The sequence below is a fragment of the Penaeus chinensis genome, chromosome 18 (genome assembly GCF_019202785.1).
Source record: "Penaeus chinensis breed Huanghai No. 1 chromosome 18, ASM1920278v2, whole genome shotgun sequence".
NCBI classification, from domain to species: Eukaryota; Metazoa; Arthropoda; class Malacostraca; order Decapoda; family Penaeidae; genus Penaeus; species Penaeus chinensis.
This window is the reverse complement of record NC_061836.1, coordinates 34,375,095-34,386,942: the sequence shown is the minus strand read 5'-3', so window position 1 is coordinate 34,386,942 and position 11,848 is coordinate 34,375,095. Positions and strand designations below refer to the sequence as shown.

General features: G+C 40.5%; 1 long non-coding RNA gene across 1 annotated transcript; it reads left to right on the top strand.

Annotated features, from left to right (window-relative positions):
* Positions 1 to 503: 503 nt before the first annotated feature.
* LOC125034440 lies at positions 504 to 11,848 on the top strand. Its single transcript, XR_007115689.1, has 3 exons — positions 504 to 615; positions 10,291 to 10,392; positions 11,353 to 11,848. It is a non-coding gene; the product is annotated as an uncharacterized LOC125034440 (long non-coding RNA).

Here is an 11,848-nt window from a genome sequence, read left to right as displayed (position 1 = left end):
AGCTGAAAAACACATGTATTACCCATTGTGTGTATATATGTGTGTGTGTGTGTGCGTGTGTGTGTGTGTGTGTGTGTGTGTGTGTGTGTGTGTGTGTGTGTGTGTGTGTGTGTGTGTGTGTGTGTGTGTGTGTGTGTGGTATATACATATATAATGGTGGATTGATTAATGTCGTCGTGGGTTGCCAGGATCGTTAGCAAATGTCTGTCAGTTCAAGCAGTTTGATGTGATGTTATGTCTTGCAGCGGCAACCTTTCCTGGGTAGTCTCTAAATGTCTGTGTATTTTGACCTCGAGAGTTGCTTATTTTTGGCCCGATTATGGTAAGCGGGGATGATGTTGACCAACTTGTTTTTTCCGGAAGTTGTATTGTTAGAGTGCTTGTTTATTGCCCCCAAGCTGGCTCTCTTGTCCTCCTTCCCGGCATTTTTTTCTGTAATAGCAGTTATTGATTACTTTTGCCAAGTAACTGATTAGTAATCGATTACCCCTTTTGTTTAAGGCCTGCGGAGGAGTGAGATGGCCAGTGTGGCGTTGAGGCGGAGAGAAGATTTCGGGAAACAGTATTGGAATGGTGGACCAGTGGAAGTTGATGTGGATGAGGGGTTGAATGAAGGTGAGATGGAGGCGGTAGAGCCAAAGTCAAAACACTTTATTCCATTAATTACAATGTTTTTTTCTTTTACATAGATTGTGGCATCGTATAGTAATACAGAATAAGTAGAAACAATAGCAAATACATCAGTGGGGGAGATATAAAATAAAATGAAATAGAATATGATGGCCACATCATTTGAAATAGAGTTACATGGTTTGGCTTTGCATGTAAATGCCTTATGTCATTGGCAATTTGAGAGGAACTCCTTTAATTTATTTTTGAAAGTAATCAGGTTGGAGATGTTTCTTATGATTTGCGGTAGGTTGTTCCAAATCTCGGGTCCTCGGATTTGCATTTGCCTTGACCCTGTTGACGTGCAGAGAGTTAATCTGCTTGGTTCGGATGCCTGTTTTGTTACCAATTGTTTGTAGAGGCCTTAACCAATGAGGATAATCGCCCTTTATGAATTTATGAATGACTATACATGTATCAAATTGACATTTTTGAGGAACTTTTAACCATTTTATTTTTTTAAATTGGGGGGTTATGTGGTCATGTTTATTTATGTTGCCTATAGCCATTCTTGCGGCAAAGTTTTGTAGTTTTGTGCTTTTTGTATTTGAGTTTTGTTGGTTGAGCCCCATATGTTGGAGCAGTTTATAATGCTTAGTGCAAGTGTTTGTACAACAATAATTCTCGTTTCAGCGGGGATTTTGCTTTTTATGTGATTTAGGTATATCAGTGTGCCCATCACTTTTTTGTGAATGTTGTCTATGTGTGTTTCGAAAGTCATGTATCTGTCTATGTGTACTCCTAGATTTTTCACGGAAATGCTTGATTTGATATGATGGCCTTCAGTTGTCTATTCCATGATTTTTCATTTTGTTAAGCAGAATTTTATGGCTGACACTGTCACATTTATTCTAAGAATGTTGATAGTTGATTTGCAACATTTTTTTCTAGCACTTTATATATCACTAGGAGTAGAGAAAAAGGACGATAATTGTTCAGTTGTTCTGCATCTCCTGATTTGAAAATGGGTGTTATGATGCCATGTTTCCACAGTGATGGGTAGGTATCGGTGACCTAGAAAGGTTAAATAGAAAGCTATTGCGGGTAAGCTTTCTTTGATGAATCGAAAAGCAATGTTATCCACACTTACAGCTTTCGGTTTACGTAAGTGTTTTATTGTTAAGACTGTTGTTTCCACTCCTATTGGCTGGTCTAAAAGCATTTGTTGAGATCCTTGTCCTGGTTGTGTTTTGTGGGCCAAGGAAGCAGCTGTCTGGTCATCTACCGATATTTGCGAAGTAGTCGTTTAGATGTTCTATACTACTTAAGGAATCTAGGGACGTGTCTGTGTGGTGTTTTTTTGTTTGGTGCTAACGTTTTAGCTGTTTTCCATGTTTCTTTGGCGTCGTGTTTACAGTCATTGAACTTTTTTTTTTTAAATAAATTGTTTTTGCTGATTGGATTAATATTTTAACATTTCTCTTTTTTGTATATGTTCAGAATGAAGAGCGATAATAGTTCTATTTGTTTTGAGAAATTTGTGAGTGTCGTTTCGGTCATGTATAGCTCTTTTGATGTCCTCATTTATCCATGGAGCGGGGGGACGTCTAACTGTCTTGGTCTTAAGTGGAGCCGTGACATCTATGCTATTTTTTAGAACGTTCGAAAGAATGTCTATTTGTTTGTTAACGTCATCTGTTGTAAGAATCTCTAAGAGGGTCGACTGTCTGGCACTAATATTTGGACAAAGTGATTGGGGGTCATAATTTGTCAGGTCACGGGAAGATTTTATGACTGGTTGTCACTTGGGTCTCTCTATATCTACTGTCATAGTTAAAAGTTTGCGGTCCGCAATTTGGCAAGGGATAACGTCAGTATACTTAATTCGGTTTTCTTTTCATTGACATTTCTCTAAAAACATCTCCGAGGTAATCAAAGGACTCGGCTGTAGCATGCGGGTGTCAATAGATAATACCAATAATGAAGGAGGGGTACATACTACTTTGTACATTTACCCAAATGTCCTCTACAGCTGTATTATTTACAACTGTGGTGGAAATTACATTTGATTTAAAGGTGTCCCTTACGTATATGCATACTCCTCCACCTCTCCCTGCATCACTTCTATAAACATTGAAATTTTGAATGTTAATGAAATTACTTGACATTTCTTCATGAAGCCATGTTTCACTAATGCAAAGGATGTCGACATTTCTCTCCGTGATCATCATTTCAATTTCTTCAAAGTGACCGAGGAGAAATTGCGCATTGATATGTCCTATTTTGATTGTATAGCATGATGTGACCTTTCGGTTCTGCTGATTGTGTGAGTGCGTCAAACAAGCTGATCGTTCTTGTACTTGTTTTTGCTCAAAAATACTTTAAATTTTTTAGGAAAAACATCTGAATTTGTGAAGAGCTCTGGATGTATGTCTCTGCCTCTGATAGTTACTGTGAAACTAGAATAATATTGATGTGTCATGTTTGTTTTATATGCTTTTGCATTTGACATATTTTCAAGTCTTCTCTGTCTTCTTCCTCTGTATTAGGGGGACAACTAGTGATGTAGAAGCACACTACCTGGGGACTTTCTACACCTTGTAGTGGTTTGGATGTTTGGCGCTCCTCCCGTGCTTTTCTTCTCCTTTTTTCTGGAGGTGACGAAACCTTCCATGTCCTGCTCGTTTGTTTGTTGCCCTTCCGGTCGTTCTGTGATGTTGACAACGACCGTGGGCCCCTTTGGTGGTGGTGGGGGGATAGTAGAGGGGGCAGGGACTCCAGGCACTTGGTGATGTGTTGCGTCGTCCCACTGGCGGTTGGGTGGAAGATTTGTTTCTTTGTTCTTCCTCTTGCTGTTCTTGATAAAGCTTCTCCTCGGTGTTACTTGCGTCGATGCCTCGCTTCTCATCTTAGGAACCGATGGCTCAGCATTGTTGGGGAAGCGCTTGCGTGGTGCCGGGCGAGGGGAGCTGGCTCGGCGGCAAGGAATAGCAGGGCGATGGTGTGGTAGAGGAATGCGCATACACACACACACACACACACACACATATATATATATGGATAGATAGATAGATCGGCACATGTATATTTGAATGTACACATATCTATCTTGCTGTATCTATCTGTATATATGTGTGTGTATATATGTATATATATATATATATATATATATATATATATATATATATATATATAAAGTGTATGTGTAGAGATAGATAGATAGTTGGATAAATCTGCATATATTTTCATACATACATACATACATATATATATATATACATATATATGTGTGTGTGTGTGTGTGTGTTTGTGTGTTTGTATGTGTGTCTGTATTATATATACACATATGTATTTGTATGCATATTTATTTATACATACATATATGTATGTATGTATATATCTGTAAATATATATATACATATATGTATACATGCATATAAATAGATAGATCATCGAGACTTTAGCAGTGCATTCTCGTGGCCACCCATGGAAACTGGGTACCTTGTGGTCCCAGGGTAAAGGTTCAAGAGTTATAAAGTCATGGGCTCACCGTCATGTAAACACGCCCTGACTCCGTACCAACTCCTGCCATTCAGTCTTTCTGGGTCTATGGGTTCCATGTCAGTTCTCCTCTACCTTGATAAAAACTTGTTGGCAACTATATATATAAAGGATAATGCTGGGAGGGGTAATGACCCTCTTACCCAGCAAGTGAGGCGGGCTGTGGGTCTGCTGGGGCTCAGGATGGGAACGGGAGTCACTCACCCCACCTGCGCTCTGGCGGCCGTCAACCCAGTGTGAGGCCTGTGGGGCAAAGCCCTTTGGAACCCCACAGGTGGACGTTTGACCCCTACAGCCTGCCACCCCCCTTCATATGGGGTAGCGTCGGCGGGGATGGCAGGCAGAGGTGGCATCCACCAGAAGTGACATCCCAAGGCTTAGCCTCAGGCGAGCTGTCTGGGTAGGAGCTTGGAACATCTGGTCCTTGAGGCAGGATGAGCGATTACCCCTGCTATTGAGGGAACTGATGCGGGTTGGAGTTGAGAAGGCTACCCTCTCGGAGGTGAGAAGACCTGTCAGCAGCATGATCAGTATGGGTGAGTACAACTGCTACTGGTAAGGCCAGGGCGGTTATCATCATCTCCAGGGGGTAGCCATAGTCATCTCCAGCCGATTTCAACTCTCGATAGTAGAGTGACTGATGAACGTATTATGGCATTAAGACTAAAGCATGGTTTTGGCTTCATGTCTCTTATTGCTGAGTATGCTCTGATGGTTGTACACTCAATGTGAAAGAGGCATTCTATGCCAAACTTACATGTGTGGCAAACAATTGTTTACAACGAGACATTCGTATTGTTCAGGGCGACTTCAATGCAGTATTCAGCTGTGATCGAGCTGGCTACAAGACATCTGTCGGTCCCCATGGCTTGGAAGCTGATCACAGCAGCAAGAACTGCCTCCTTCTCCAGGACTTTGTTATGTCCCAGAGATTGAGGATATCCTCAATTAATTTTCCACGGTCTTTCCTTCTCCTATTTTCCCTAGCCCTTCCCCTGTCCAATTCCTAAGGTGTGAGAGCCGTGTTGAAAGAATGAAAAACCAATTTTGTGCAAGTCATAAACAGGCCTCAGGGAGCCATGGACATGGTATTCCCTTGGTTAATAGTCTAGCCTTACCCCTCAGGACTAGACCTTTTATCTTCTGCACATATTTTCAGGCTTGTCAAGTAATGAAGATTTTGTTCTCTTATCATGGCCATTGAGGCTTGCGTCTTTAAAAACTAGCCTCTCTGAAAATAACTCCTCTGGTTTACCAACCCCTGAAACTCCTTTGATTGCGTCAATTATAACAACTCCCAATATCCACCAACCCACCTGCACAATCGTCTTGATTGTCTACCTCCTCCCTTATTACAACTCTTCATCCCTATTGCTCTCATCCCCATAGGTCTATCAGACGTCTCCTGTTCTCGCCTTTCTAAAATTACCACTTCTACAAACCTGAGTACCCTGTTTAGCCCAGCCAAGTGGGACCATCTTTTTGCGATAAACTCTTACACAAGGCAGAGTTTCCTTCTGCAGTCATCCTGATCACTTACGCCTTGCCACAATTACACCTTGGTTGAACCCACTGGCAAACCTATTCCTGTCCAACTCCACAACTCCCTTAATAAATGTGCTGGATCTGTTTCCATCTCCCCAGCAGATTGCCCTGCCTATGACAAAGATTGATCAGACTGATAAGACGACCTACTTGCCTGTCTCGCTGACTATGATGCAGTATCAGTATAGTGCTAAATTATCCTCCCCCCCTCCCCCCAGAGGCTGCTGTAAGTCCCTCATCACTATTGCCAAGATTACCTTTTGTAAAAATGACCTTCCTCATAAGGTCTATAGAGGAGGAGAATCTTGCCTTGTCAGACGAAATCAACCCCCGCACCATCAATATAGGAAATATTAGTGTTTTGGCCACCCTGCAAAGCACTGTCACTCCACAGCTTGAAGCCTTCTGGGTGCCCAACCCCGTCATGACCATTCAAACTGCCCTGCATAATCACATATGTGCCAATTGCAGTGGCTCCCATAATGTATTTTATAGATGCTGCACTGCCCACAAGTTTGAGTGTGAGGTAGCAATTCTCAGGTACAAACTTAGGTCACATTCTATGAGAGGCCAGACAGGATGCAGGCTGTTCCAACCACCATTCCTCATATTTTGACGGTGATTCCAACTGTTGCCACACTCTTAAGGAATGCATTATTTCAAATACTGACATTACCCTTCAGAATTCAGATCGCCTTTCATTTGTCAGTTTCTGGATCACCTTCCCTATAGTGATCACTTTCCTATTCTCCTCTCTCCTGCTTCCGATGTCCCACTCCCCAAACTCCCACTGGTGAATTGATAGAGCCGACCGGTGTGCTTTTACCTCTCTACTCTCTCTTCCTCCATCTTCCTTCTCTTCCACATCAAACATGCTTTCTTATTTTATAGTCACTGACTGCTGCCTTCACAGGCATTCGCCAAATTTCCCAACCATACACCTCTAAATGTGTTCCATGGTGAAACACTGAATGCTCCAAAGCATTTCAATTGAAGCATGCGGCATGGAGTAGTTATTGCAAAATACCCCCAGCCAAACATCAGCCCATAACAGTTTTAAGAGAATATCAGCTGAACTATACCATCTTATCCAAATATCTATTAAATCCAATTGGCAAGATTGCATATTTCAGCCAGGTAAGTGATGGCTCTCACCTTTCTCTCCACTTCTGTTCCATTACATCAGAGCCCTACAACGCCCCCTTCTCCTTTAATGAACTCTTTTCTCCCTTGCAGTTGTAACTGGAAACTTTCCTCCTCACTAGCTTGAAGCACTTATCCTAACTTTCCTGAAATCTAATAAATCCGGCACCCTTCCTCAAGACTATTGTCTTGTCGTTCTGACTAGCTGTTTGTACAAATTTCTAGAAAGAGTGGCCATTCTACGCCTAATGTGGTCCTTAAATCCAACAGCCTTTTTTTCTCAATTTGGATTCCATCAAGCTTGAAGCACAGCTGACCCTCTTGCAAACTTAGAAAATTATGTTACATCTGCCTTTGCAAGCCATAACTCAGTATTAACCAGTTTCTATGACCAGGTAAAGGCATATGAGACTACATGGCGATACTACATTCTGAAACACAGTTATTAATTCATGGCAGATGAGGGAACATGGATGTAATCATGAAATTCTTCCATTCCAATCGTACCTTCCAAGTCAAATTTGCCTTTTTGACTTCATCTTTCCTCAGTATGAAGGTGTCCCACAAGGGAGTGTACTTAGACCACAATATTCCTAGTCGTAATTTTGGTGTATGTAGATGATTTTATCATCTCTACATCGGGACCTTCTATACCAACTCTCCATAAACTAATCTACTCTGCAATATATTTAATCTCTTCCTGGACCCTGACCATGGTTTCTGCTTTTCCGCCTCCAAGTCCTTCTCTATCCTTTTTTTTCGATCAGATATAGTTCCCCAACTTCCATCCTCTTTGTATGATACTCCTCTCCACTTGAGCTCCCTAAGCAAATTCCTCAGAGACATTTTTTATTCCCAACTTTCCTGGCATCCTCTGCTTTTCCTCACTTATTCTCACTTCCCCAACTCCCCAACCAATTGGAAATCCTTTCAGAATTCCCTACCTTTTCCTTAGAGAACTTATTCGCCTTCCTCACATGCATAAATCTCCCCTATTTGATCAAATTACCTTACCCCTTAACTCCTTCCCTTTCGAACAACCTTTACCTTATACTATACCCTATCTCTACAATTTCACTACCATACTACCTTCTAGTACTTCTTAACCTCTACTTTTCCCTAAACATTAACTAATCCCTAACCTTTTTTGATACTATATGCTACACTATGCCATAGTGTTATATGACCTTGATATCTAGCACATTTATTTGTATTAAGTATTAATCATTTTGCTTTGACATCATATTTCCCTCTCTAGCTGGGGCGAAAGACCAACACAGCGGGGATTTTCATCTCGGTTTCCTTCACAGCTTATTCTGGGGAAGCATCCAACTCAGTAAAGGAACCCCTGGACAAAAAAGGCTAGTGTGACCACCCCTTTACATGCTTGCTTGTTGAATGGTCTAGGGAGTCGTTGCTTGTTCAGCATTGCAGGGCATTCCGGTTCCAGGGATGTTTCAAGAATATATGTGTTAGGTTGTGAAAGCAACGGTCACACTATGGACAGTGTCCCCGCATGGAGAAACATCCTCCCACTAAAAAACTAAAACGTTTACAATAACCTGGATGAACTAAGCAATGAAGATAGTCGTGGATTCTATGATTATTGATTTGAATTTTATGTAATTAATTGAAACAAAAAAATAAAGAATGAAGATACTAAATAGAAAAGCCAATATACCCATTTCATAATCACAATACATCATACAACTGTGCCAGCTACCGAATACCCTATATTTCAACAGAAATAGAAAATCAGACAATATTCATTCCAACAGCATATACCAATATTAGTGTAATCAGTAATGTACAAGACACGTAATTATAGACCAATATATACTAAAGCAAACTATTAATTGGAAGCAAACTATTAATTGTCGATCGTGACACATATCCAGGACGTAAATAATGTTTGAAATGAGCTGAGTGGGGTGTGTGTTTCCATTCCATGATCAAATAGATAATCTTCAAAAATTTTGTGAGTCATCATTGTTAGATGTAATATATATATTACTTATTTATATGGCACAATTATACCTAACATATAATAATAGTCACCATTTAGACAATCAAGTAATAAGCTTCCTAGTAATTACAGTTTTGGCATCATCTTTCCCTCTCTAGCCAGGACGAAATACCGACGCAGCGGTGCTCTTGACAGGGATTTTCATATCGGTTCCCTTCACAGCTGGCCAAGTAGCTCGCTAAGTTTTACCAACAGTGTAAATAGCTTATATTTAAACAATATATATATTTGGTAATTCATCTGTTCCTGCTTTCGCTATCAGTTGTATGATTAAATAAGAATAAAACAAACGATGCAATAGAAAGGAAATTGCTTGCAGTTAGCTATACTAAATATGTTGTTGTTTTTTGTAGCAAGAGAAAACAAAGTTTTGTATTTGAAGGAAGGTCGAAGTGACGGATACTGTCGGTATCCCTGTTGCTTGATTATAGAGATTGCATAAAACATCATTACCGATAAAAATGACCACCTTGGCAGGATTAGAAGTTGGGCGTAGAAAGGCTCGAGCGACGAAGACAAACCATCTGCTCTCTCAAGGTGCGCTTACAGCTGGGTTGGAGTCCTCTTAGAGAGTCCTCTTTTTATAATTTTCTAAATGCAGTGTAACACATTAACTCAAAAACATATTTTCACATGATTTAACACTATATGTTATTTTTTTTACTGGTAAAATTTAACATTGGTTTAGTAAAATCCTCTCATTAAAGATATAGATTTGTAAATACAGTGTAATGTATATGGACACATGATATACATTGCCATGAATTAACAGTACATCTTACATAGAAACATAAAGAAACTCTACACGAACTCTAAGAATTTGGTACATGAATGTAAATTCTGGAATTCATGTTCATCTTGTATTTTCACACTTGCTCCCTATATGTTTTTTTTTTTTTCAGACATATTTGTAAATGATCGGAGTCTGACGACGAAAGAGTAAAAGAGTAAATGGGGCCACAGATAACGGGGATCCTCTGTATTAATATGCACCTGAAATTCCAAGTGCAGGCTTACCGTTTTAAAAAAAAATGCACTGTATTTTATTTAGCTTGCGATTCGCACAATCGAGACTGTTCGTGTGCATTTGGTGTTGGGGAATAACTTGTGTTGTATGCCTAGTTCTGGCAAGGAATCGTGGAATTGGGTGTTCTCCAGATGTTTAATGTCGAATTTGTTTAAATAGCTAATAAATACATATGGAGATATGTATGAATCAGATATGTTTTTGTGTGTGTCATGAGTAATCGCCTTCGTTCTCGGGAAATTTGCTTCATGTCTTAATCGTTATTTCTCTTAATAAACAATAGTTCGCCGAATAAATATAAAGATAATAAGCATTTTAAGCCGAATGCCAAATGTTGAATTTTCTGTATGGTATTGATTTTCGCCATATATCTTTACAGATGAGAAACCACTCTCAATAGTAGCCGCCAACAAGTGATATGTCTGGTGACTTGTGAACACTCGGTTCGTTGAACAATACGTTCAGCAGTAAAGCAAAAGAGGTAGGCTTATTTACGTTTTCACGTTTTTCGCCAAATCTGTCATTGAATGTGTTGTTGGTAGAGGCTTGGAGATTTGGCAGAGATAGAACATCCGAATTCTGAAAATGTATCAGTATACCATCAATCCATGCTAATGCCATCCCTGCTCCAAATCCATATCACTTTGTTCATGATCGGTCGCCGTGGGGTCTGAAGAGTATGCAGATACAGAAATCGGTTAGGAACTGGGACATGCTGAAGGAGCCACGCAGTGACTGAGAATGCCACGAGGACAGAATAGGGCCGTGGAACGACGCACAAAATATTACCAACGGATTGTTAATTCGATGCAACAGATGCTTGTCTCTGTGATTGATCATGATGGGTGATGGAGTAAATTTGAAGCCTTTTATTCCATCTCCCATTTTAGCATGACTGTTTGCAATGACTTGTGCGGATATTTGGATTTAGGCATGATTTTTAATGTTGAATGATCTCTTATATAATGATCAATTGTGACCTGTGCATATCTAATATGGGTTTGCACCATGCACTCTTTGTTCATCGGTTCCTAGCTGCTGATACCAATTCCTTTTTGGATAGAACGCATTCATGAGAAAAAAGAAAAAAAATGTAGGGATAGCTATTAGTTCAGATTATCGGTTATTATATTTTGCTTAGTTCAGATCCTAATTTGCCATCACGTATCCCTGAACGGAAATTTAATCTTGTCATCAAAGATATTGCTCAGAACTCAGAAGCAGAGTTCGACACACTTCATGTACTGCTAGTCTTGATATTATTATCTGTGGATCTCTATTCGAAATAGGCGTAAAAGGAGTTCTTTTTACCTTTGTTAGCCTTTTCTTTCTTCGCGTAAGTTAACAAGTGCCCATATTTTATTATTTACTAGTATCTTCGCTGATTCAAACAGATGTGACTTTGTCTCTGCGTAAGTTTAACTGCGGCCCGATTTTCCAGGCACACCGATTTGGCTATCCCATCTGTGTCTTCCTTCTCCCACCCTTTGCTGTAGCACGCTACCCTCTGACACTCCCTCTCCGCGCGGCCCGACAAGTCTGGCTGGCCGGCGACCCCTGCCCGCCGTGCTGTGGCTGGGCACCACGGCGGGTAAGGACTAAGCCGCCGAGTCAGCACCAGCTAACACACGTTAGCGAGTCGACATTAGTCGACACAGGCCGGGCTCCCCTCATTGGCATAGCCCGGGCGAGGCTCAGCTTCGCATATCAGACTTATCCTTATCCCTGTCCGCCACGTCGCTGCCATCCTATGCGAGGGGAATCGTGCAACTGATCTGGAATATCAATCTTGCCGCGAATTAGCGAAAGAGTTCGGACTGAAATTATTCTACTGAGCACGACAGCATTAAAGTTAGCTATACGAAGTCCTTTCATATAACTTATCATATGATTTTAATATAAATCAGTAATTAATAATATTCTAAAGAAGTCACTTA